Raw genomic sequence first — 27307 nt, 5'->3', positions numbered from 1 at the left:
ATATTAGAAGCCAAGTTTTTGGAAGTACAGCTTCCAGAATGGACAGAATGCTTTATACCATTATTTGAATTTGAACAATATTTTGCAACAGATAGTTTCCTGAGAGTTTATAAATCTTTATACTATATTTTGAAATAAATGTATATAATTAAAACTACGGCAGTAAGTTTTCTTCATTAATAAGTTTCATTATCAATCATAAGGGATGGGTTCCTAATGTACAATCCTCACTGGTTGCCTGGAACATCATGGACCATTTTTAGATTCATCAGAACCTAAGCATCAAACATTTCAACATCTTTCACCTATGGATAGGAGAAAGAAATCAAGAAAGGCCATATCACATTTAAATCAATCTGTACAAAAAAAAAATCCCTATAAAAACAAGCAAGCATCATAGAGTTCTTCAGCTTATTATCCAAGGGATACTTTATATGAAGGGATATTCACTGGGCGAACTTCCAAATACATTTCATCCTTCCCAGGATTGAAAAATGGAAACATTTTCCCAGAAAATTTGGCAGGGATGGACTGAATGGAATACATTTGCTCAGCATCAAAAAATGAGAGTGTATGCTCTTCTCCATCCATGACCAGGTAAACACCTACAATTTTGCATTCCTTATTTTCACTGCTGATTATACTACTTTCTCCAGAACAGTAATATTGACCTTTGAACCATCTCATAGACACATATCCATCTTCCAGTGGCTTTTCTAGCTTCTCTTGTACTAGTTTGTTTCTTGCCTCCCCAGAAAGTACTCCCAGCTCCCAATCTGTTTTTTCTCCAACTTCCACTTCCCAATACATTTTATTTTTATCAAATCCCTCATTAGCCACTGCAATTGGAATTCCTTTAAGATCCTTTGATCCTGAATCAGATGGATGGAATCTGATTTTATTTTTGTCTTTAATGTTGAGCCTGGCATGTGTGCATTTAGGATCCAGAGTGATATTAACTAGAAAATAGGAAAACAGAATAATATCATTAATAGAAAGAAAGAGTACTATAATTCTGTAATACATTAATTGCACATAAGAATTTCTGCAAATTAGTAAACTGTTTACAATCATGCAATATGTCAGCATTTTTCATTCTCCCCTCAGAAAATTATTATTAATCATACATGGTTCAATGTACAATGTTATTAAAAGAGTTCTTTTACTGTTTAATGACTTATGTAAATGTTTATTTATTTAATTTATCTTATTTGTAAAGCCAGCCATCTCTCAAGAAAGTGACTATGTGTTGCAGGAGTGGGGAAACAGTTTCTCCAGTTGTCACTGAATTATGACTATTAGTATCCTTTTTCACTAGTATTGCCAATTGCTATTGCTGGGATTATAACACAGATCTGTTTGCACAGAAAAAAACCTCTCAATTTATATTAGTATGCAAGTTTTGGTGTATTCGGGTCTTTTCCCGTGTAAGATTGAGAATATCTTGCCAATATTTCGACGAGGTCCCACTCGTCATCTTCAGGCTGGTGCTTTCGGCTTCGTGCCTCTGCGAATGCAGCCGAAAGCACCAGCCTGAAGATGACGAGTGGGACCTCATCGAAACATCACCAAGATATATATTTGTTTTCTGAGGTTTTCGCAGGTGTTTGTATGTAGGTCTTTGGTTATTTGGGTTTTCTCCCGCGTAAAATTGGAAGTGTCTTGGCGACATTTCGACGAAGTCTCATTTGTCATCTTCAGGCTGGTGTTTTCGGCTTCGTGCTTCTAGGAGCAATGTGTGATCACAGCTGTTTCTTCCTTTTAACTGCCAGTGGGGGTGTGAACTGATTGGATGGCAGCTTGGCTGTGTTCTGATTGGGTGGAGGTGTGTTCTGATTGGTTGGAGGTTTGGCTGTGCTCTGATTGGATGGGGGGTTGGCTATGCTCTGATTGGATGGAGCTGTGTTCTGTTTAGGAGGGGGCTTGGTTGTGTTCGGGTTAGTCTGAGTTGCAGGGGGATTTGAGCTGGTGAGCTGTGTTGCTGTTGTTTGGCTTTGCATTCGTGGTCGTGCCACTTCTTCATGGTGGGTGTCAGTTTGCTTCATGTATGGATTGGAGTGGTTTAAAGTGGCTATAGATGCAGCTGTGGTCTGGCTTCTGGTTTGTGGTTGTGCCTCACGGTGTGGGTTTGCTTTTTGCGTGGATGTGCGGTAGTGACATCCTGTGTGGTTTTCGTGAGTGTGGGTCTGGTGTCATTCTTTGTGTTAGGGACTCGTTTGTCAATGAGGGCGGGTTTCCAAATGGCTGGTAGGCAGGAGGTATCATCTTGTTTATTCATGCTGTATGGGTATTTTTCTATCTCGATGGCTTCTCTGATTATTCTGTTGTTAAAGTGTTCAGTTTTGGCAATAGTTCTGGTCTTTTTAAAGTCAATATCATGTCCTGTGGCTTTAAGGTGTTGGACCAGGGAAGAAGTTGGTTCCTCTTTTCTGACTGAGTTCTTGTGTTCTCCAATGCGTGCACTTATTCTTCTGTTGGTTTGTCTGATGTATGTGGCGGGGCAGGCGGGGCATGGGATTTCATATACTCCTTGATTTTCTAACTCAATTTTGTCTTTGTCTTAGGATGGTGGATATTTTTCGGTTTGTGCAGAATGCTGTCTTGATGTTGTGTTTGTGGAGGATCTTGCTGATTCTGTCGGTGGTGCCTTTTTTGTATGGGAGGAGGGCTTTACCGTTTTCTTGTTCTCTGTCTTGGATTTTAGTGGGGGTTTCTTTTTGGATTAGGTTGGTCATCTTATTTCTTTGGAATCCGTTGGATGTTAGTACATTAGTGAGAGTGTGTAGTTCGGTTGTTAGGTGTGTTTTGTCAGCTAAGTGTTTTGTTCTGGAGATGAGTGTCTTGGCTACGGAGTTGATTTGTGCTGGGTGATGGTGTGAGAATGCGTGCAGATAGTGGTTTGCGTGTGTTTCCTTCTTGTAGATGGTGTGTCCTAGGGAGCCATTGGATTTCTTGTAGACTAAGACATCCAGGAAGGGAAGTTGGTTGTTAGCTTCTGTTTCCATGGTGAACTGTATTTTGGGGTGTAGGCTGTTGAGGTGTGTGAGGAAGTTGTCCAGTTTTTCTTTCCCATGTGGCCAGATTATGAAGGTGTCATCTACGTATCTGAGCCAGAGTTTGGGTTTGTGATCAGATTTTTCTAGAGCTTGGGTTTCAAAGTGTTCCATGTAGAGGTTTGCAATGACAGATGAGAGGGGTGATCCCATGGGTGCTCCTTCTATTTGTTTGTATTTTTGTCCATTATAGATGAAGTATGTGTTGGCTAGGCAGTGGTTGGTCAGATCTAGGATGTGCTTGGGGGGGTTATATTTGTTTTGGATAGCTGTCAAGGCTTCTTTGATTGGCACTTGGGTGAAGAGGGATATGATATTGAAGCTCACTAGTAGGTCGCTGGGCTGTAAGTTTTGTTTCTTTATGATCTCTATGAACTGGAGTTTTTTACGTGTGAGGTGATGGATTCTGCATAGGGCTGTAGTTGTTTGGCGAGAAATTTGGCTAGGTTTTGCAGAGGTGAGACTATGGAGCTGACTATGAGTCTAAGTGGGGTTCCTTCTTTGTGTATCTTGGGGAGACCATAGAGCTTAGGGCATCTGGATGATTTCTCTCTGGGAATGATTCTTTGCTGGATGTCTTCGCTGATGGGGGAGGCTTTTATTTTGGATCTAGTGGTTTTTTCCAGGTAGATGGTGAGATCTGTGTTTAGGGGTTTGTATGTGGAGTCTTGGAGTAGGTTGGTTAATTTGGTTTGGTAGTCAAATGTGTTCATAACCACCGTGGCATTTCCCTTGTCTGCTGGTAGGATTATTATGCTGGTGTCTTCTTTCAGGTTAAGTAGTGCTGTCTGTTCCTCTTTGGGTAAATTGCTTTTGGGTGGCTTGCTGGTGCAGAGGATGTTGGTGATTTCGAGTCTGATTCTGTTAGCATCATCGGGGTTGATTTTGGTCAGGCTGCTTTCAGCTCTGCATATAATGGTTTCAGTGGGGATGTGTTTGGGAGTGACTGCAAAGTTGAATCCTTTGGAAAGGACATTGGTTTCAGCTTTGGTGAGGATCCTATCTGAGATGTTATGCACTGTTTTTTTCATGTGTGGCTGTGAGGGGGGAGGGGTTTGTTTCTGGGGTTCTTGTAGTCTTCGGAGTTTGTTGGTGTGTGTATCTGTCTTGAGGGTGGTCTGTGTTTCGGCTATCCAGACGGAGAGTTGTTTGGATTTGTCCCAAAGTGCGGGATGGATCTTGTTGCTGAGTTTGAGGTGAAGTGTGAGGAGATCTTTGTTGATTCAGTCTAGGAGGAATCTTTTTGTGTGAAGTTCATTTCTGATTAGGGCCAATTCTGTTCTTTTCAGGATGAGTTTGGTGGCTGCGGAGTTGGAGTGGTATTTCAATTGGAAGCATGGGATTAAATTTTGATCACCGCAGTTGCATAGGAATGCAAGGTCACATAAAATGGAAGCTCGTTGGACTTCAAGTTTTTCATAGGTCCTGGTCAGATGGTGGATATCCTCCCCGTAGAGGTACGATATTTGTTTTCTGAGGTTTGCGCAAGTATTTGTATGTAGGTCTTTGGTTATTCGGGTTTTCTCCTGCATAAAATTGGAAGTGTCTTGGTGACGTTTTGACAAAGTCTCATTCATCATCTTCAGGCTGGTGTTTTCAGCTTCATGCTTCTAGGAGCAATGTTCCTAGGAGCAATGACGAATGAGACTTCATCGAAATGTCGCCAGAACACTTCCAATTTTATGCGGGAGAAAACCCGAATAACCAAAGACATACATACATACATACATACATACATACATACATACATACATGCAAAAAATTAAAATCTCGGGTGTTTTCCCGCGTCATGTTAAATAAGTTAGTTAAAATGTTTAAAATTCTAGTTAAAATCCTAACTTAAAATCTTCTAAAAATCCTTACAGAGCACTCTGCAAGTTTTAAAACCTTAGCTAAAATTCTCCCAGTACCTTAAAAGTTTTTCTTATAGCAACATTTCAACAGGCTCACAACCCTGTCATCTTCAGACTCTTATCTAGTTTAGAAGCTATGGGTGTGTTGCGAGGTCGGAGCTGTTGCTTTTCTATGTTTGCTCCTGCTGACGTATGCTGGTTAGCCTGTAACTCTATGTTGTGATTGGAGAACAGCAGTTTTTCTTCCTGCTTCCTCATCCTGGCTGTTTGGCTACGTGTTACAGACCCAACTTTCTCAGGTTCTCTATTATTATCTGTCTGCTGTAGTAATCTGTCTGCTGTAATAATAGAGAACCTGAGAAAGTTGGGCCTGTAACACGTGGGAGAAAACCCAAATAACGAAAGACACACACACACACACACACACACACACACACACACACACACACATATATATATGAACAACAATAATAATATACTTCACTAATAATATCTAAATATGTATTTTGCTAAGTTTTCTTTCTAATAAATAAAAATCTAGAAATCCATACATTTAAAAAACATTTTATAAATTCAATTAATCAGATTGACTTAGAATGCTGTATTTTTAAGAGTATCTTAGTGTTTTAAAATACTAATATTTTATTTTTAGCTGTTAGCATATTCCAAATTTTTACATATGTCCTAAACTTACTGAAATTATTATAATTAATACCAAATTCTTAAAGAAACAATAATATAGTGTAAACATTTTATATTATATTTATATTTATTTATATGCTGATTGTTACTTTTCCTATTCTGTTTCAATTAACTGTCCAATTACAACAAGTGTGATTAATATGTAGCCTACTGGCTTCATAGGACCACCACTACATTTGCACATAATCTGCCAAATACATAAAATATTTTAAGTAAAAATATTTCTTTATTTCTTAATATTAAAAAACCCTTTTTATCTTAACTTACTCAGACAGATTTTATTTGAAAATAATTTTAATCTAGAATCACAGTTCCAATTCAATGTAATATTGGAACCTCCATTACATTAAATCAGCTGGGTGAACTAAACTTAAGTATTAACACCTTGATTCAACAATTAGTTTTATGAATGGAAAGCATACTGAAGTTTTTCAAATAAACATTTTCTCTAATTCCCTTTAATTGGTTCTGAACTAAAATAAATGGTTGGGGGGTTTTATATCCTCAAGGTCTCTATTAATTGAGACTCATTAATACGAGATTAATTGAGACTCATTAATATGAGATTAATGAAATTATTGTGTAATTTCTTATTGGAATTAAGCCCAAATAAAATGTGATGGGGTGACTACTAATCATTTGAATTATATTTTTTCTTTCTTTTCCTTATCCAGCTATATGAATTTCCTCATTTCTCATATGCTCTTTCCATGTTAGCCGCTACATGCATTTTTAATACAGATTCTTTATAATTTTTGATAGGATTCAATTACTAGAGGTCTTATATTCACAAATAAATATACCTGCATTTGATGATGCCCTTCTGAAATCTGCAATATAAATCAATCAAATAAATAAGAATGATGAAATTTTCAAGGACTTCATATTTATTACCAAAGTATTTATATATTTTTTATATTTTATATTTATTTTTTTATATTTATTACTTGCTGAAACCAAGTAGGATCTATATAACTCACCTAATTCCATTGAATCATTTGCTGAAAAAGAAACATCCAATATTACATTGATTGTAATAGTATAATTACAATGGTTGTAAAAAGAAAAAAAGTATAATTATACTTGAAAAGCTTCTGACAAAAATACTAAAGATATAGCAACCAATATGAAGGATTTAGAATTAAAAATTAGCAAAAAAAGAAGTACTATAGGAAGTTTTGCTAAATTCAGTTAAACAGACTCTATTTTTCTCAATCAATGCTGGCGATGTAGCCTTAATTGTACTTTTAGAACCTCTAGTTTTGGGACAGCAGAGATAAAATATGTATCTTAAATCTTTGGAAGGGTTAACATGCCCATAATGCATTTTAAGAACTCTTCAATTCTCTCTCACTAAACTTTCCATTCAGTGACAAAAAGAGTAGAGCTTGCTATATGAAACATCATTATATGATATATTGCATGCATTCTAAAACTTCTGAATAGATCCAACTATAGAGAGAGGAATGTTTCTTCTGTCTGTGCCAGACATGGTTAAGACCAGTACTAATGAACAAATGCCTTTATTTATGTTTTTGGAAAAACAATTTGGAAGAACTACAATCAACTTTTACATATATCCAAACATATACACATGAAGATACCATCTTATTTACATACAAGTGTAGTTAGGGTTTCTTTTCATCATTTTCCTAAGCATTAGTGCTATTTATGTCATACGGAAATTAAATTTATAATGGAATTAAGTTAAGCATTATTCAAGATGAAGTCTGAAAATAGCTGGATATACTGTAATTCCATTCATTCGCCAACAACTGAAAATTACATTAGAATTTGTTCCCTTACCAAATTTCTCTTCTGCTTCTTTCAACTCTATAAATAAACAAATTGAAGAATCAATGAAAAACAGGAAAACTCCTTTATGTCAGTTTTAAATTGCTAGTTCCATTAAATACCATCAGGGATGATAGACTCATTAAAATATTTCAGATGAGGCATTTGATGGAACTTAAGTAATATCTTGTTTCTCTGTTAGCAATACTGCTGCAGACTTGGAAGCTCTGTGGAATGCAGAGATGGCCCAGAATAGACATTAACTGTTTTTTCTTCAATCTAGCATTGCTCAACTAGCATTTTGATTTGCCAGATAGCTCATAGCAATGGACATACAGTGGAACACAAATTAAGTTTTTCCCATCATGGATCAGACTAAATACAGAGTAGGGCCATTTCAGGCTTATCTAACATTTATCTCTATAGTAGTGGTTACAGTGAAAAAGGTGTCTTTGTCTCCCACTGTGTAATTTCACAGAAATAGCCTGCAATTGCCTTTTATACTTTGCAGTATTTCCTCTAACAAGAGATTGAGAGAGGACCTGGAACAGTCAGAAATTATTGGTGAGCAATTTTCATCATTCTTTGCAGAAAAAAAAACAGATTAGATTTACTTCAACTTGGACTCCAGCATTAGGACACTTCATAACACTGGTAAATGCTGGTCAGGTTCACATGGATTATTTACTGATTTCAGGAATGCAGAAAGGAAACATGGAGAAATATTGGACAACTCTTGTTTGGTCAGTTTTGCTCTTCTTGGTTACCATCCAGAGGTGAGTTTCAGCAGGTTCTGACCATTTCTGGAGAACCGGTGGCAGAAATTTTGAGTAGTTCGGAGAACCAGTAAATACTATCTCTGACTGCCCCGCCCACATCTATTCTCTGACTCCCGAGTCCCAGCTGATCGGGAGGAAATGGGGATTTTGCAGTAATCTTCCCCCCTGGAGTGGGGGGAATGGAGATTTTACAATATCCTACTCCTGCCATGCCCACCAAGTGATGTCCACCAAGCCACACCCACAGAACCAGTAGTAAAAATTGTTACTATTGACATTTAAAACTCTGAATGGCATAGGCTATAAAAAATCAAATCAACAAGAGAGACCTTTTTGAAGATATTCCAACCACCAGAAGTTGAAATATTAATTACTCAGGAAAGGATTTTTTCCTATGTTGGCTCCAAGGATATAAAATATGCTCCCTAAAGAGATGTCCTCTCCCCATTTAAGACAATAATAAAAGCAAGCAAATTTCACCCCAATTTTAATATTAAACAATTTAATAATTAAGTTTAGGTTTATTATTTATATTGATATTCTTACTATTCCTACTTACTATTCTATTGCTTTGAAATTGGAATAAAGAGGAAAGGAATTCATATATTAAATAAGAAATACTAAGCAACTATAAAATTACCTTTTTCAGATTTGTTTTTTTCACTTTCTGGGAGAAAATAGAGTAGAGTTAGCTACCTGCTGGTATGGCATTAATCGTTAAATAAATAATTATCAGATAGTATTCTAGATTTCATATGGTTCAAATCTCCATGTAAAATTCAATTCCATCCTATGGATGAGCATTGCTAAAATGTTACTGCAAACTTTGAACAAAATAGTTCCAATGTAATCCAAAATGTAATATTTTGACTTTATGGAACAAAGGAAACTTAAATCAAACCTGTTTCTCAATCATTGTTTGTTTGTTTGTTCTAAGGCCATAAGTATAGTTGAGGTAATAATCCCTGTTACATACCACACAACCTACACTTCTTATAACAAACTAGCTTTCTATAACAAACCAGCTTTCAAGGACATAATTAAACAAACATAGATCTTGAAACAAAATTCTCCATCCTGGTTGATAGGAAGCAGATATCACCCACTGAGAACTTTCTTCAATTTTCATTAACACCAAGGAACTTAATATTAGCAACTGTAACATTAAGAAATATTTCAATTATTCCACCTAACTATCAGCTTGCAGACACAATATTATCCCTTATGAAACAAAATGCCCCCTTTTACCTATATCCATTTATCCAATATTCAGAATAAAATTTCAAAACAGGACAATTGGGGTTTTTGATCTCCATGATGAATGTTTTATTCTAGCTCAGTTTCCGACAAAAGAAAGTGGATGATATTGCTATGAGACTCTACAATACATTATCCAATAAATTGGATTACTCAACCTTCAGAATAAAAGAAGGTTCTTACCTCGACCACTTTTAAGCTGTAATATTTCTACAAGAAATAAGATACATGCTATACATTAATAACAAGAGAAAATCCACATGAAAATACAAAACATCATATACTAAATGCCAGTTGATAGGAGGTGGATATTCAAAAGAGATTATACACATATTTCATCATATTAGGGAAGGAGGAAATTGATACATACATGCATACATACATACATATGGACCAGGGGTAGGTTCTACTTACCTTTACTACCAGTTCACAATGGGCCGTGCGTGCGTGCGTGCTTGCTTCGCTCACACGCGCACACACTCTTCTGCGCATGCGCAGAATATATCATGTTTGGTGGGTAGAGCCTCCCTCTGGTTTTACTACTAGTTCTATAGAACCGGTCTGAACCAGGGGCAACCCACCACTGATATGGACTATGCTTATATGTTCTATATACATACAGTACATCATAGAATTGGCTAAATATTAGGAGACTATTAAACAGTTTTAGCCTTAAATTGCAAAATACTGGCAGCTTTGAATAAATGCTATGTTCCCTCCCCATACTACAACTTTAGCCTAAATAAGGTATTTGCATGCATAAGAGTCCTGTAAAAGACATGACAATTTTATATGTGTATCACAACATTATGGTAGAGAGTAAAGAAAATGGCCTTGAAGGAGAAGAAAAAGCACTGCAAAGCAAGGCAATGGCTGCATAAAAGGGATTTGAGCCAAAGCCAAGAAAGTAACGTAAGTAAACATCTCAGATAAGCCTGTTCCTAGTTCACATGAAGATAAAAGAAGGAGGGAGCAGGTACATTCATACTTCCACAATTATGTTACTATAGCTCTACAATAAAGATAGTACTAATCTAGTTTACCTTTGAAGGGCCAATAGTTATTGAACAAATTATGTTAATTACATAATTTAAATTATTTGTGCAGTGATATCATGACATGTGTAACATCACTCCCTCTTGTACAAACATACTATGTTTTTACAAGTGTATGCATCAAAATAATAATAAACAGCAGCAATAGGAAGGAAGGAAAAGAAAAATATATAGTTACCATCGTGTAGAGCAGCCTTTTCATTTACTGCACATGAAGGATAGGAACAATAATCAGAACATGATTATTCATATTCTTTAAATCACTTTAACAGAATAACAGAGTTGGAAAGGACCTTGAAGATCCTTTAGTCCAATCCCCTGCTCAAGCAAGAAACCCTATATTATTTCAGATAAATGATTGTCCAATCTCTTCTTAAAAACGTCCAGTATTGGAGCACCTACAACTTCTAGAGGAAAGTCATTCCACTGATTAATTGTTCTGACTGACATGAAATTTCTCTTTGGTTCTAGGTTGGTTCTAGGTTGGTTGTCTCTTTGATTAGCTTCCATCCATTGCTTTTTGTCCTACCCTCAGGTATAATATAAAATTAGACTTGTCACCCAAGTTAGATTTATATCCCAGAACTTCAGAGTGTCCAATATGCATCATCTGATACTATATACAAATTTGCCTAGAGCCATTACTACCAGGTTTTATCATCATTTCCTACTGATGTCATCCCATTTAACATTCTTGAAAGATGATATTACAACTGACCTGCCTGAGCAATCTTCAGTTTGTCTCCTAGAATGAAAAACATGCCTTTTTATATAAGTACATAGAACAAAATATTTTAAACATCATGAGATAATGATTTCCTATATCCAATAAGTAATTTGATAAATTCAAAGGATTGTTGGTGTATATATAAAATTCTTAGAGGTGGTCTCCAAATTCTAGTATAATTTTAATCTGAGGTGGGTTTCAGCAGGTTCTGACCAGTTCTGGAGAACTGGTAGCAGAAATTTTGAGTAGTTTGGAGAACTGGTAAATGCCACGTCTGACTGGGCCCACTCCCATCTATTCTCTGCCTCCTGAGTCTGAGCTAATTGTGAGGAAATGGGGATTTTGCAGTAACCTTCCCCTGCCACACCCACCATGCATGCCCACCAAACCATGCCACGCCCCCCAAGCCACATCCACAGAACCAGTAGTAAAAAATTTTGAAACCCACCACTGATTTTAATGATGATTTTCCTTTCTTTTTTTAAAAAAAGGGGGTAGTTTCCTCTGACTAATCATGTCTGATTCTTGGGGGCGTGAACAAAATGAAGTGTTCATCTTTATTTCCTACCTGAGGGAGGCAGCATTGTCTGAATTTGCTTTCATGATGATGTGGCCAGCATAACTATATGCCAACCACAGGAATGCTGTTACCTAACCACCAAAATGGTACCTATTTATCTACTTGTATTTGCATGCAAGGTTGTCAGGAGATGGGGCAAGAATGTGAGCTCACTCAGTCACACAGTGCTTGGGTTTTGAACTGCCAACCTTCTAATCAACAAGCCCAGCATATTAACTGCTAGACATCGTGCCCATCTTTTTTTTAACTGATAATAAATAACTATATGCGATATACTGCTAAATGGTTAGGAGCTTTTTAAAACTTTCATTTTAAAATAAGACATTAGGTTTGGTTCATTATTTGACCAGGCAGATGTCCATGTGTCCATGTACTTGTCATATTCTAATAATATTTATGATAACACTTACTTTTTAATTTATATATAGTGCCAATTATAATAAGAATGCTAAGTATTGCAATCAGAAAAAAGGCAACCATGAATCCAGATGTGGCAGGGAAAAAGATATCTGTAGGTAGAAAGAAATTATCATTAAATTTGACCCTTTATTATCTTGATTTTTTTCAGTTGTTTCATGACCGGAAAGCTAAAGAAATAAAAGTTAGAGAGAGACAATTAAGAGATTTGATGTTTTCATTCTGGAGGTTGGTCAATCTCAGAAACTAAGAATTTTGACCTTCATCTACAGTTTCACTTCATACAAACTTCATTATTTTATGCCTACCTTTTATTAATTGGTAAATGCCATATATCTGTAATATCACAACACTTTAAACTGAATTAAACTAGGGCTGACAAAAAGAAAAATGAAAGCAGGACTATAGCAAATGATGGAGAATTTTGAAAGAGTGCTATTGGGCTCCACACAATGACTATTATCTATCTCTATAGAACTGTCCATTTGATTGTATCTAAACCTGGGTTTATAAAATTATATCATACAAGCATTAAGTTGTATGTATGACAGATATAAAAGAGAGTGTCTATTCTGTGGAATAGAACAAATATAATGATTAATGGGTTGGAGTAGGAACATAGCCAAATTTCATAGTATGGCACTTTCAGTGATCCAGTGATACCAGACTCATTGACTGCTGAAATTGTCGCTAGTATCTAGAAGAAGCAAAGAACACACCTACTGAATAAATAAATAAATAAATAAATAAATAAATAAATAAATAAATAAGATTTAAATTAGGTGTGATTAATGTTTATAAGTATTTTAATATGTATATACATACTATATAGATCCATGGTGGTGCAGTGGTTAGAATGCAGTATTGCAGACCCCTGCCAGAGTTCAATCTTGACTGGTTCAAAGTTGACTTACGTGTCATCCTTCCGGGGTCAATAAAATGAGGACTCAAATTGTTGGGGGCAATATGCTGACATTTTTAAATCACTCAGAGAGTGCTGTAAACGACTATGGAGTGACATATAAGTCTAAGTACTATTACAACATACATGTATACATACTGATTATTGTGTTTTCTAGTCAGTTTTTGATTCCTAAAATTGCTTGAACCCTGCAATTTTCTTGCCATGGTTTTTCAACAGTGCCATTTCCTCCTTCCAAGGGCTAAGAGAGAGTGACTGGCCCGTTGGTTTTGTGCCTAAAATGGGACTAAAAGTCACAGTCATTTATAGCCTGATGCCTTAACTGTTACACCAAACTTGCTCTCATCTAATGTAAGCATGATTAAAACTAGAATCAACCTATCATTTATGTACAACTCTAAAATGATGAGCATTTATTCAAGCTAAATGTAACTGTAAAATAAAGTACCTGAATTAATTTTTTTAAAGTTATGGTTAATATTAAGGACCTGCGAACAATAAAACTCAAGCACTTTCACATTAGCTATGAAGAAAAACCATGAGTCAATCTGTAAGATGGGAAAATGGATCCTCTCGTTAGTATTTCCTATTTTACAAAGTGATATTATATTTTCCAATTAAGCTTCACCAGGTAGGAAAATCATATCCATATGGACCTTGGCCCTAAGTATATATATTGTATATACTCTATTCAATATACAGATGCAGGACAATACATCTAATGCTATCCCCAAGCAGTTCACATAGCAAATAGGAAATAATACAAAAAAATTGTTCATAAGAATAACATCTCACTGTTTCTTATTCACCTTCAATGACAAGCGAGGTTGATCCCAATACTAGATTTGAAGATTTTTTGATAATCCTACAGGAGAGAGCATTGCCAGCACCTGGCTCTAGAAGAATATCCAGATTGGTGCTGTTATGAACGACTGGAGCAGAAGCAAGTTCCTGCCCTTTGCTGTCCATCCATGAAATCTGAAAAAGCTCAGGTGATTCTTCTACTTGAGTTTTACAGGTGAGTTTGATTCCACTGCCCTCATAGTGCTGAAGCATAATCAGTGGGCTTCTGAAACCTAAAGACAGAAGTTGATTTAATGTGAAATCTATAGATCCATCATTCTTTTCATCCATCCATCTATCATCTATCTTTCTATCTTTCTAACTATCTTTCATCTATCTATCTGTCTATTTATTTATTTTATTTATTTATTTGACAAGCATATATAAGATAACAGGTAAAAGTATAAAACATAATTATGAATAAATGAAATGGATACGAATAAAAAGGGATAATAGGACAGGGACAGTAGGTACGTTGATGCACTTATGCACACCCCTTACAGACCTCTTAGGAATGGGGTGAGGTTAACAGTAGACAGGTTAAAGTTAAAGTTATAGGGGTTTGGGTATGTAACCACAGAGTATGGTAGTGCATTCCAGACATTGACCACTCTGTTGCTGAAGTCATATTTTCTGCAATTGAGTTTGGAGCGGTTTACCTTAAGTTTGTATCTATTGTGTGCTCGTGTCTTATTGCAGTTGAAGCTGAAGTAGTCATTGACAGGTAGGATGTTGTAGCAGATAATTTTGTGTACTATGTTTAGGTCAGACCGAAGGCGGTGTAGTTCTAAATTGCCTAAGCCCAAAATTTCAAGTCTGGTGGCATAAGGTATTCTGTTGAGAGCAAAGGAGTGGAGGACTCTTCTCGTGAAATATCTCTGGACTCTCTCAATTGTATTAATGTCTGATTTGCAGTGCAGGTCCCAAACAGATGAGCTGTATTCGAGAATTGGTCTAGCAAATGTTTTGTATGCTCTAGTTAGTAGTAAAATATTGCCAGAGAAGAAGCTACACAAGATTAGGTTAACAACTCTTAGTGGCTTTTTGACAATGTTGTTACAGTGAGCTCTGTTATATTGATAATCTCTGATGAGATGTTCATAAACTGTGCTGATTTGCATCATTTGAATTACAAGCTATGTTTGTATTTCATGAGTCAAAATTCATAGGTTACTTATTACATAATGGAAGCATACATTTAGTGAAGACAAAAGCAGCAGTTCCCTTGAGGCCTGCAAATCCAGGAGATTCTTGCCAGGGCTCCAGTCTTTTTTTAAGGTATATTAGCTGCATAAGAAGAACCTAATTTGTATATTGAATTAGTACAATAGATGGAAGAGGGCCAGTAGGTAGAAATTGTACAGACCCACGCAAACTGCTGCTGCATCCATAAAGACATCAGGACTTGGACCTTTGAATCAAAGAGATTATAAATCTAACAGTAATTAAAATTACAGTATAGGGTAAAAGTGCAGGGTTTCTTTACAAAGCATTGAAACAGGAGAGTTATATTAATCTGTGCTGGAAAACAAATCAAAAGGAATTTGTCAGCAACTTTTCCAATTATTACATTGGAAAAAAATTATTTAAAAGTGTAAGGTTTTGTGAACTGCACTTTACCATCAGATATGAATCTGTAGCTCATAAAAATTTGGGGAACAAGATTTCTTCTGATATTTTTGTTACAAGAATGAAGGAGCTCTCTATTTTGATTTCTTTTCTTTTTTAAAATATTTTTATTAAACAGTTTGTCTTTAAAAACAACACAAAAAACAATCACACATATATAAAAACAAAACATGTCAAAACATAATGTATTGAACATTATATAACATTAATGGTAATTTTACAGCATTTCGTATCAACTTATGTACTTTGCTTTTGTAGTTCTCTATTCTATCATTTCTATTTACTACTCAATAGTAGAATAATAGCATTACTCCAACATATATATATATATACACATTATAATATTTATTTGTTCTTATCTACACATTTATATTCATTTATATTTATCTCTATTTAATGTTGTTCAGTTACTTTAATTTAATCAATATTAAGTTAAACATTTCTTGTTCTGATTTTTATTTTCGAGCCAACTGTACATTTTATTCCATATTTCATAATAGTCCAAATCCTCTCTCTCTTTCAACTCAATAGTCATTTTATCCATCTCTGCGCATTCTAGAATTTTCCTAATTACAATTCATCTGACGGTATATTTTTTTGTTTCCAATTTTTTGCGAAGGTGATTCTTGCTGTGGTAAGTATGTGCAATATAATGTATTGAAGGTTTTTATTCATTTTCAGGTCCAGTATTCCTAATAAAAACAATTCTGGGTTCAAATTTATTTTTTGCTTTGTAATTTCTTCCAACCATCTATTTTGATTTCTAAGGCTGAATTTTTCAGCAAGTTAGATTTTTGTAATGAAATTAATTTGGGGATGGGGACAATATGAAGGGGATAAAAAGTAGCTAGATGATCTGAAATACTACTACTGAAGATTACTAATGCTTAGTACTTAATCCTACTCAGTTTTTTGCTACTGAGCAGAAGCATTCATAGGGACAGTTTAATTAATATCAATTTCAAGGCAAAGTATTTCACAGAGTAAGACAACTTTCTTAAATATAGGAAGTATGATATTTTGAAGTAATAAACACATTTGGAAATTTAAAACATTATATGGGTGTATTCACTATTAAGCTATTAAGATTCATCATGCTAGTCCTACACTAATTTCTCTTTTTATTCTGGGCTGTCAGACTTTCCATTAAAGTGCTAAGTGATAGACTAAGTCAGGAGTGTCAAACTCAAGGCCCGCGGGCCACATCCAGTCCATGGGGTGCTTAAATCTGGCCCATAGGGCTGGCCTAGAAATAGCAAAGGACTGGCCAGGGTGTCTCTGGCAGCCAAAATGGGGTGTGGGAGGAACCACACACAGCCCTCCCATGCCCTGTTTTGGCCAGCAGGGTGTTGCAGGAGGACGTCTAGGCCAAAAATGGGGCATGGGGAAGCCACGTGTAGTTTCCCATGCCCTGTTTTAGCTGGCAGGGTCCTGCAGAAGGTGTCCATCCCATCTCTCCCCCTGGTCAGGCTGTGGAGGAGAAATACAAGCTGATCCAGTCTTCAGAGAAATCCAGTTTGATACCCCTGGACTAAGTGGTTACTTCTAGGCATGCTTGATTAGAACATAGATAAATAAGTCGACAAAGCTGAGACTAATGCTAAAAAAAATGAGTATATGACCAATTAAATTATACATTAATCAACAAAGTTTTAAGAAAAACATATTATCAACATATTTTAAAAGAATTGTTGTAACTGTAGCGCTACCCCCATAAGGGCCACTGGAGTCCGGGATCTCCTTGCCCTCTTGGTATGGCCGCCGGTCCACACTGGTCCCTCGCTCAGGCACTACTAGTGTCAGAGTGGTCAGTATCCTCTCAGCAGCCAGGTCATGTGGTGGGGTGATGGTCAGTCGTTTCCCAGCCGTGTGTCACGTGATGCAGGATTCATGTGACTGGTTGGCTCTTCTTCCTTTCTCTCTCTCTCCTCTCTCCTCTTGAATTGCCTGCTGAGCTCTCTTCCATCTCCTCTGCTCCTTTGTGGATTCCTCTGCTTGCCCCACAGAAGCTTCTCCTCTCTAATCCCCTTCTTTCCCTCAAGTTTGCCCCACAGAAGCCTCTCCTATCCTTCCTATTGCTTTCACTCTCTCTCTCTTTCTCCAGGCCTCTTTCTCTATTTCCCCCTTAAGCCTCTTTTCCTGTGCTTTCAGGCCTTCTTTTTCCCCAGCCTAGAAAAGATAGGATTCTCCCTATCCTTACCTTCTGGCCTTTTTTTCCCCAGACCAAATAAAAAAACCCCACCTTCCTTCTCTCACACTCCCTCTGTCTCCTCCTCTTCCCACCAAAACATCCTCCTCATATTCCCTTCTCCCACCCACCCCCGCTACATAACATTATTGAAAAAAGTGTAAATTACTGTAAATTAAATGTAAGTAATTTCATGAGCTTAATCTGCCATTCAGTAATAATAGGCCATCTTTAATCATTTCTTCATGTTTTAGAACAAAAAGTTAAAATAAAAAATTCATCTAATGTTCATTCCTTTTTCCATTAAAGTATAATTCCTGCAATTAACTGATGAAATTTATAGTTTTTAATCTAACAATTAAACTAGTTGATCTTTAAATAAAGCGCACACACACAAATATCACAAGTTCAATTTTTAAAATGCAAGACTTTTACCTGCTGTTGAGTAAGTCATCAACAAGAACAGTAGGAAATAGGCAGCCAACTTCTCTGAATAGGAGAGAAGAACTATACCAGGAAAAAAGCATAAAGAAAAATCTATGAGCCCCCAAGAACAGTAAATGAAATATAATTATAAACAATTCAAACTATCAACTATATTGCAATGTTATGAACATTTCTAACTGGGAATAATTTCACCAAATTAAATGTAACTCTGAATTGAGTTGATATGATTGAGTTCCATATCACAGCTTATTACTTCAGTCCCCCACTCCTCCTTTTCTGATGATATTCCCTGAATATATGACTTCAAAAAATAGCTTACCATTTAAGTGTAAAGCTTCCATGATTTGGCTTGAAGCAATATTAAATATGAAGCATAATACTGATACAGTATCACTACTTTTCTTGCCATAGATGTTCTTGTTAATTATTTACTATCCTCTGACAATGAAACACTAGACAGCATTGTAAAAAGATGGCTCTGACTCATTTGAAATCCCTGACTGAAATGGAAAGTGCCATTTGGTTTCTGTATCTGTTTTCGAGACTCTGAAAAGGAATTGGAGAGTTTAAGAAGATCTGGACTGCCAACCTTGGAATCCACCACCCAGAGATCATTATATCTTAGTACAAAGCTATCTTGTCTTCCAAGGGAGGAAAGTGTTCTACTCATTGTTTTATGAAACCTCAGTCATCAAAAAAATGAGCTTGCATGGTACTAAAGGTAGAGACCATTGGCTGATATTTTTTTAGCATTTATCATTTAGAGGGCTGTAGCAACTCTTTTTAGAATGTAACACTGGTTTCTAATCTCCAATGAATGTCTAATGGCATAACATTTTCACTGAAACTTCATTTAGTTCAAAAATCACATTAAGAGAATTGGAAGGGACCTTGTAGGTCATCTAGCCCAACCCCCCTCCCAATTAGGAGACCCTACACCATTTCTGACAAATAGCAATCTAATCTCTTCTTGAAAGCCTCCAGTGATGAAGCTCTCACAATTTCTGAAGGCAAGCTATTCCATTGATTGACTGTTCTCACTGTCAGAAAATTTATCCTTATTTCCAAGTTGAATCTCTCTTTGATCAGGTTCCATCCACTATTCCTTGTCTGGCCTTGAGGTGTCTTGGAAAATAGCTTGATCCCTTCCTCTCTGTGACAGCCCCTCAAATATTGGAATACTGCTATCATATCTCTCTGGTCCTTCTCTTCACTAGACTAGCCATGCCCAGTTCCTGTAACCGTTCTTCATATGTTTTAGTCTCCAGTTCCCTAATCATTCTGATTGCTCTTCTCTGCCCTTTTTCTAGAGTCTCAACATCTTTTTTATAGTGTGGTGACCAAAACTGGATGCAGTACTCTAGGTGTGGTCTTACTAAGGCTTTATAGAGTGGTATTAGTACCTCACTTGATCTTGATTGTATCCCTCTGTAAATGCATCTTAGAATTGCATTGGCTTTTTTGGCTGCCTCTGCGGGTCTAGGACTTTTTGGCTCCCACCCTTGGCCACACCTCCTTTTCTGCCAGGGTTTCTCCTCAGGTGATTCACCTCTGGCTTTTCTCCTCAGCTAACATGCCCCCATTCATTTGCCCTGGCTGATGGGCCACAGCCCCTCCATCCCACACTCTTTGGCATGGCCATTCACCAAAGACAGGTTTGTCCTGGGCTTTTCACCACCCGGGGACAGTTAGCCACCAACCAATTGACTAGCTGCCAATGCCAGCAGCCAGAAGCCATGGTGCGATCAATTGCAGTGATGGTGGAGTTTGGAGGAGGGGCTGCAGCCAAATGGCTTTAGGAAAGCCAAATGCTTGTTAAGAAAAGGAGAGGGAGTGGTGGAAGCTCTCCTGTACCTGATTGTGCCTCCCTGATAACAAACAGGAAGGGAAGAGGGGGCTGAGTAAGTATGCCGGCTTCATCCAAAGGAAGAGGAGAGAGAGAGAGAGAGAGAGAGAGAGAGAGAGAGAGAGAGAGAGAGAGAGAGAGAGAGAGAGAGAGAGAGAGAGAGAGAGAGAAGGGAGACAAGAAACAAAAGAAAGAAAGAGAAAGCCTCGAATCTCTGTTGGTCAGAGTGATCCTCATAGCCTCTCCATGGTCAGGTGTTCCAAATTTGGATGCTTGGCAACTGACTCTTACTATGGTCCCTAACCCTAACCCCACCTCCAGAAGAGAGAGAGAGAGAGAGAGAGAGAGAGAGAGAGAGAGAGAGAGAGAGAGAGAGGGAAGGAGAGAGAGAGAGAGAGAAGAGACACAGAGAGAGACAGAGACAGAGAGAGACTTGTTGATTGTAAACTTCTTGGGGCTGAGAAGAATTGCTGCAAAACTGAGTTTCCTGAAGTGGACCACTAGACTCCTGAATAACTGAAAAAATGATCTAGTAAAAAGATAAGTCAACCAAAAGAGCATCATGCAAACAAAAGCAAATAAAACACCCCCAGGAGCAAAACATGTATTATTGCAGTTGAAGCTGAAGTAGTCATTGAAAAGTAAGATGTTGTAGCAAATAATTTTCTGTACTATGCTTAGGTCAGACAGTAGGCAGCGTAGTTCTAGGTTGTCTAAGACCAAAATTTCAAGCCTGGTGGTCTAAGGTATTTTGTTGTGAGCAGAGGAGTGGAGGACTCTTCTTGTGAAATACTTTTGGACTCGTTCAATTGTATTATTGTCCGATATGCAGTGCAGATTCCATGCAGATAAACTGTATTTGAGAATGGGTCTAGCAAATGTTTTGTATGCCCTAGTTTGCAGTACAATATTACCGGAGAAGAAACTTCACAAGATTAGGTTAACAACTCTTAAGGCCTTTTCGGCAATGCTGTTACAGTGAGCTCTGGCGCTTAGATCATTTGAGATAAGTACTCCAAGGTCCTTGACAGAGTGAGGGTCATCTACGAAGTCGTATCCACCCAGCTTGTATTTGGTGTTCTGATTTTTTTTGCCAATGTGTAAGACAGAGCATTTGTTGGTTGAGATTTGGAATTGCCAATTGTTTAACCATTCTGACACATAGTCAAGGTCTCTTTATAGGCCAGCAGCATTGTCGGATAGTTTTACTTCATCAGCATCATCAGCGAAGAGAATACAGTTGCTTATAATATGATTGCAAAGGTCATTTATGTAAAGTATAAAGAGTGTGGGTCCTAAAATGCTGCCTTTTGATTTCAGGCAAAAAAATGTTGTAATGGTCTTCAGCAGTATTGCAGCCAGTAAATAGAATTTGCCAGTCAAGAGATGAGAGGTTGGTGTCTATGAGATCACAGTTGGCTTTTTTAAATTTATAATTGGGGATCCCATCATTATGATGATTTTTGTGAGGACATATGTTGAGACAAAAGTCAATCATGCTCTGGTCACTGTTGGAAAGGGGTTCTTTTATTTCTAGACCATAAACTGAGTTTAAACTGTTATGTATGTATGTAAATTGAGTTTATGTATGTACACATATGGCACATATACATAGGATTAAATAGTATATTTTGGATGTTCAGTAGTAGTAAATAAATAGACAATGAAATTGTATCTCATATCTCGTTGAGGCATTTAAGGCAAGGAGAGGCCAGGCAAAGTGCCCCTTGAAGTGAGTGATGTCAAGTTGGCCACACACACCCAATCATATACCAACCAGCCATGGCCACCCAACCACATGACCAACCAGCTACAGTCACCCAGTCACATGACCACCAAGGCACGCCCACAGAATCGGTAGTAAAAAAATTTGAATCCCACCACTGGTGATATTCTATCTGTCATTGGATTAACAATGTGTTTCTCCAGAACAATAGAAATGGAGCACAAATACCATATACAGTTTCCATGGCATTTCTCTGAATGGTCTCCAGCAAGAGCCAGGCACAAGGTTAGATAAAAATAAGGGTTCAGCTTAGTAAATGTTTAGTCTTATAAGCAAATAGTATATAATATTTAAATTAAGAGGACAGTATATTTTGCTTCTTTTAAAAATGCTTGTATTTAAGAACTGGAATATAAAAAACAAAACTGCAATATTTATTTTTTTAATGCATCAATCTTTATATATCTAAATGTGTGTTTCAATGAAGGCTATCAGTTTTGCATTCAATCAGGATTACATCATTCTCCTGTCATTCATCAAAATATTAAATATTTTAATCACAGGAGTTAGAAAGCTTTACAAGACAGAAACACATTTTTGTAGATTTGAAATTTACTCACCATTAGCTTTCCAGCCTGAATCTTTTGTAGCTGAAGCCCACTATAAATCACTTTATTGCATAATAAACCTTGATCCATCTAAGTGCTTCAAATTCTGTATCTTAAAAATGTATGTAAAAATATTTTAGATTTGTCCTGCATTTTATAAAGCCCCAGAATATCATGTGCTATTGACTATGTCTAGATCTTTGGCAGATTGAAACAAAATGTAGTGTTTTCCTATAGATAGAAGAATAAGGAAAGGAGTAGTTCCTTGCAATCACAAGAGTCAATTCAGCTCTCAGGTCTTCAGAAAAATATCTAAATTTCTTATGGTATCAGCACAGCTTAAAGTGTAGTAGAAAATAGAAATATTAATGTGTGTTATACAACACATCTTTGCTCCCTTTTAATTATTAACTTTTATAAGATCTTTCTCTTCAGTTAGGTCCCACTGTCAATATTCCTACTTCCTTCAGATTACATCTTCAAGCCTCTGAATTCTTTCTCACCAACAACTTCAAATACCATTGTCTCAATTGCTTTAATTTGCAATAAATATGAATAAAATGAGAATAAAATGAATCGGACAAAAACCCATTAAATCCAGCATCCCTTTTCTCCTGTTAACTATCTACAGACCTGTGGAAAATACCCAGATTGTGTCATTTCCAATATGGGTTTTCAAATTCTGAGCCAAATGTTCCTGATGCTGGAGACATAGGCTATCTATCAATGAACCAGATCAAATGTTCTGATATTTTACAGTAAGGTTTCACACCTGGATATCATTCATTCATTCTTTGAAGGTGATTTAATCCCTTCCTATGATGGAATCTCCCTATAGAATGCAGGGCTGGGGAGGATAAAGATAATAAATTCCAGATGCAGTGGAGCCTCCCAAGAGCCATTCTTTCTTACTAGTATTCAGTTGAAGTCAGTTGTCCTCCAACCAGACCCCAAAGCCTCCAGGCATGTGAAAGAATTTCCATAGCATTAATCATTTCACCTGGGATGGAGTTATATAACTGGATATCATCAGCATATTGGTGATACCTCATCCACTGCTGGCAGATGATCTTTTCAAGAAGTTTAATGTAGATGCTAAAAAGGAGCAGACAAAGCAACAGGTTCTATGGCACACTACGAAGCTGGGACCATGAAATGGACTTCCTGCTCCCTATTATCACTAATTGGAATTGACCTTGGATGAAAGAGGTGAACCAGCAAAGAACTATGCTACCATTCCCCAACTCTGTAAATCAGCCCCAAAAGATATCATGATTGAGGGAATTGAATGCTTCTTAGAAGTCAAGAAGAGCAAGAATGAGCCTACCATCTCCATTCCATTCCCACCACAGATCATACATGACTGTGACCGATGCTATTTCTTTTCCAAATATGGACCTGAAACTGAACTGAAAAGGGACTAGAGAATTCATTTCCTCCAGGATACTCTGGAGTTGCAAATTCACCATCTTCCCAACCACTTTTCCTAAAAACAGAATCTTGGAGACTGGATAAAAATTCTCCAGAATGATGGGGATCAGCAATTGCTTCTTGAGGAGGGGGCACACCAGTGGCTCTTCAAAAGGAACTGAGAACACCTCCTCCATTAAGGATTAATTCATCATTACTTGCAATCACCCACATGACTTCTCCAGGGTGGCATTAACCACCCATGTGGGGCATGAATCTAGTGCACAGGTGGTGGACTAGTTTAATTCTGAAGAACCCTATCCACTTCCTAAAGTCCAACAGAATCAAACTGTTCCCAAACCACTGGGCATGTCCACAGGACTAGTATCATGCTTGGCATTCAACTAGGAATGAATCTTGGTGATTATATTGTTCAGATGCATGGAAATTTTCTCTGCATGGCTATGCAAAGAGGTTCCTGAAGTTCTCTTTCTAGGGAGAGAGAGGATAATGCTAAAGAGGGCTGGTGGGTGGTATTCTACAAACTTAGTAAGAACAGAGATGTATTGGTACTTTGCCACTCTTACCGCCACAAGGTATACTTTTATGATGGCTTTAGCTTGTGTTTGGTTGAATTCATTCTTTGGTTACCTCCAGTGGTAGTTTCTTGATCCTTTTCAGTTTCCTTAACACTCCATGAATAGTTAAGAGAAGATATACAGGCAGGATCGTGTCCAGCTGTGGCTCACTCCCTATTCCAGAGTCTCTGCAGAACTATGTAGCAGATCAGCAGGTATTTCTTCCAGCTCCCTTTGGAACCCAATTGTATCCATTACCAATGGGAGTGGACCAATTGGATGGCTTTAATGCGGGGGGGTAGCATAAGGGAACCTCATAGTCACCAAGGTGTGATTAGATGTCTGCACCAGAGGAAGATCTTATAAAAGTTAATAATTGAAAGGGAGCAAAGGTCTGCTGTATAACACACATTAATATTTCTATTTTCTACTACATTCAGATCTGTGGTAATACCATAACAATTTTATTGAATTTTCACGCATTCCAAATAATATAAGAACATTTTTGTGAAGATCTGAGAAATGAATTGACTCTTTTGATTGCAAAGAGCTATTCCTTTTCTTACTCTGCTATCTATTGAAAAAGGCCACTTCTTTTTTCAAAAAAGCTGCCAGAGGACTTTACGTAGTCCTTAGACACATGATAGTCTAAGACTTTTTAAAATGCAAAACCAATCTAGAGTATTCTGTGTAATACTGTATAATACAGAATTTGGAGCATTTATATGAATCAAGATGATCTACATGGATTATGCAACAAAGTGGGCTTCATCTGCAAAAAACTCAGGCTAAATAGCTAATGGTGAGTAAAAGTCCATCAAATCTACAATGTTTAAAAAGGTGTTTCTATTTTCTAATTCCTGTAATGCAAAACTTTGATGAATGAAAGGAGACTGGTGTGCTCCTTACTGAATGCAAAACCCCTATCCTGATTTGAAGCAGATAGATAGATAGATGATAGATGATAGATAGATAGATAGATAGATAGATAGATAGATAGATAGATAGATAGATAGATAGAGAAACATCAATGCATTGAAAAAAAGAAATATTGCAGTTGCTTTTGTTTTTGTGCTCCAGTTTCTTAAATTGAAACATTGTTTTAAAGAAAATGAGACATATTTTCCTCTTACCTTAGACATTGTATACTATTTGTTTATAAGTATAATCATGTATAAGGCTGAACCCTTGTTTTATGGTATCTAACCATGTGTCTGGCTCCTATTGGAGACCATTCAGAGGAAAGCCACATGAAGTGTAAATGCTATCTACACTTCATCTTATTTGTGCTTCATTTCTACCATTCTGGAGAAATGCAACAATTGATTGATAATCCAATGACAGATAGAATTCCAAAGGGAGTATTAATAGTAATAATGGAGTAAAATTAGGGAACTCTTTTACAAAGCGCAGTATATAGGAGTCCCAACAGAATGTTTCTGGATATTTAACATAATGAATCTAAAATTAAGTTATTAGGGTCAATTAGATTGTTCTGTCAAAGCTGGGAAATATATTTTTAACATCAGAGTATATAATTAAATCACAGGAGTTAAGATTTTGCTTGACACCCCAGAGTTGGATGGTAAATAATTTTAAATAATATTACTATGCATAACTTTAATTCTGGAATACAGTAGAACCTCCAGTCACGACCATAAGTTGCTCCGTAACTTTGGTCAGAACATGATTTGGCTGTGACCTGAAATTTGGCATTTACCAAAAAAAAAATTTTTAATGGCGCAGAAGGGGAAATTGGCCGCAGCCACATTTGATTGTCACCTGAGTATGTGTTCACAACCAGATTCAAAACTTTTGTGGATTTTTTGGTTGAAACCCGATTTGGTCGTGGTCAGAAGCGTTCATGACCAGAGATTCTATTGTATGATAAAAATGTTTCAGGGATTAAAAGCAATGCAGATACTATGATAAGAACTTAATGTATTCTGAAAAAATCTACCAACTGATTGTCGCTCTAATATCAAGTAAAATTCCATCACTGTGACAAAATATTTTTTGTTTCTATTTTCAGCTTTCAGAGATTTTTTTGGTGCTATTGAATTCTTATTACTATGAAAATATTATTGAAGTTGAGTGTAGCAATTTTTCCCCTTCTTCATTTTGTGGGCGAGTGGTGGAAAGGTAAGAACCTTAACTTTCCCCAAGAATATTGAATTATCTGTCCTTTCAATCTTCAATGTATCCCTTCACGCTAATGTTCACTCATTTATGCACTAATACTAGAAAAACACTAATATGTTTTTCTATTATTGCAGAAAAATGGGTGAAATATAGAGCAGCATTGTGATTTGTTCAACATTTAAACAATGAGACAAGAAGTATTTCAAAAAAAATGATTTATAAACAAATTCCACTCATTCCAACAATGTAACTGTAATTATTTAATACTTTACTTTCTCCTTTATTTTTTTTAACACCAACTTTATTGTTTTTTTTAAAGATGTCAGTGTTGATTTTTTGTTAACTTACACACACACACACACACACACACACACACACACGATTCATAAATTAAATAGTATTTCTTTCCCACCTTCCTGTTCCCTCCAATTGACAGATGTTTCAGTTACATGATCAAGTAACCCATCAATCACCCAGGATGGGCAAAAAATTGTTTTTAAAAAATTTACTCATCCCTACAGGGTAACGGTAATCAGCATAGGTGGCAATGCATTTTTCAGTTGAATTTGTACAATGAATTATTTCCCATCCTCTCTTCTGATTCTTCTATTTTTATTTTAATGCATAATTTATTGTTACTTCAAAAGATGTCAATTTCTTTAGTAATCTCACACAACAATAAAAATTTTAAAAGATGACTCATAAAATAAATAGTATTTATTTCCCACCTTCCTGCTCCCTCTGATTGACA

The 27307-nt window shown here is 36.6% G+C and overlaps 1 long non-coding RNA gene across 1 annotated transcript; it reads right to left on the bottom strand.

The window, feature by feature from the left end:
• Positions 1–829: 829 nt before the first annotated feature.
• LOC132712419 (uncharacterized) lies at positions 830–6610 on the bottom strand. The gene is made up of 3 exons (XR_009623080.2): positions 6589–6610; positions 6412–6438; positions 830–959 (listed from the first exon to the last, which is right to left on the bottom strand). It is a non-coding gene; the product is annotated as an uncharacterized LOC132712419 (long non-coding RNA).
• Positions 6611–27307: the final 20697 nt, after the last annotated feature.

The sequence above is a fragment of the Pantherophis guttatus genome, chromosome 4 (genome assembly GCF_059756535.1).
Source record: "Pantherophis guttatus breed Tessera chromosome 4, ASM5975653v1, whole genome shotgun sequence".
Classification (NCBI taxonomy): Eukaryota; Metazoa; Chordata; class Lepidosauria; order Squamata; family Colubridae; genus Pantherophis; species Pantherophis guttatus.
This window is presented reverse-complemented; position numbering and strand designations above follow the sequence as displayed.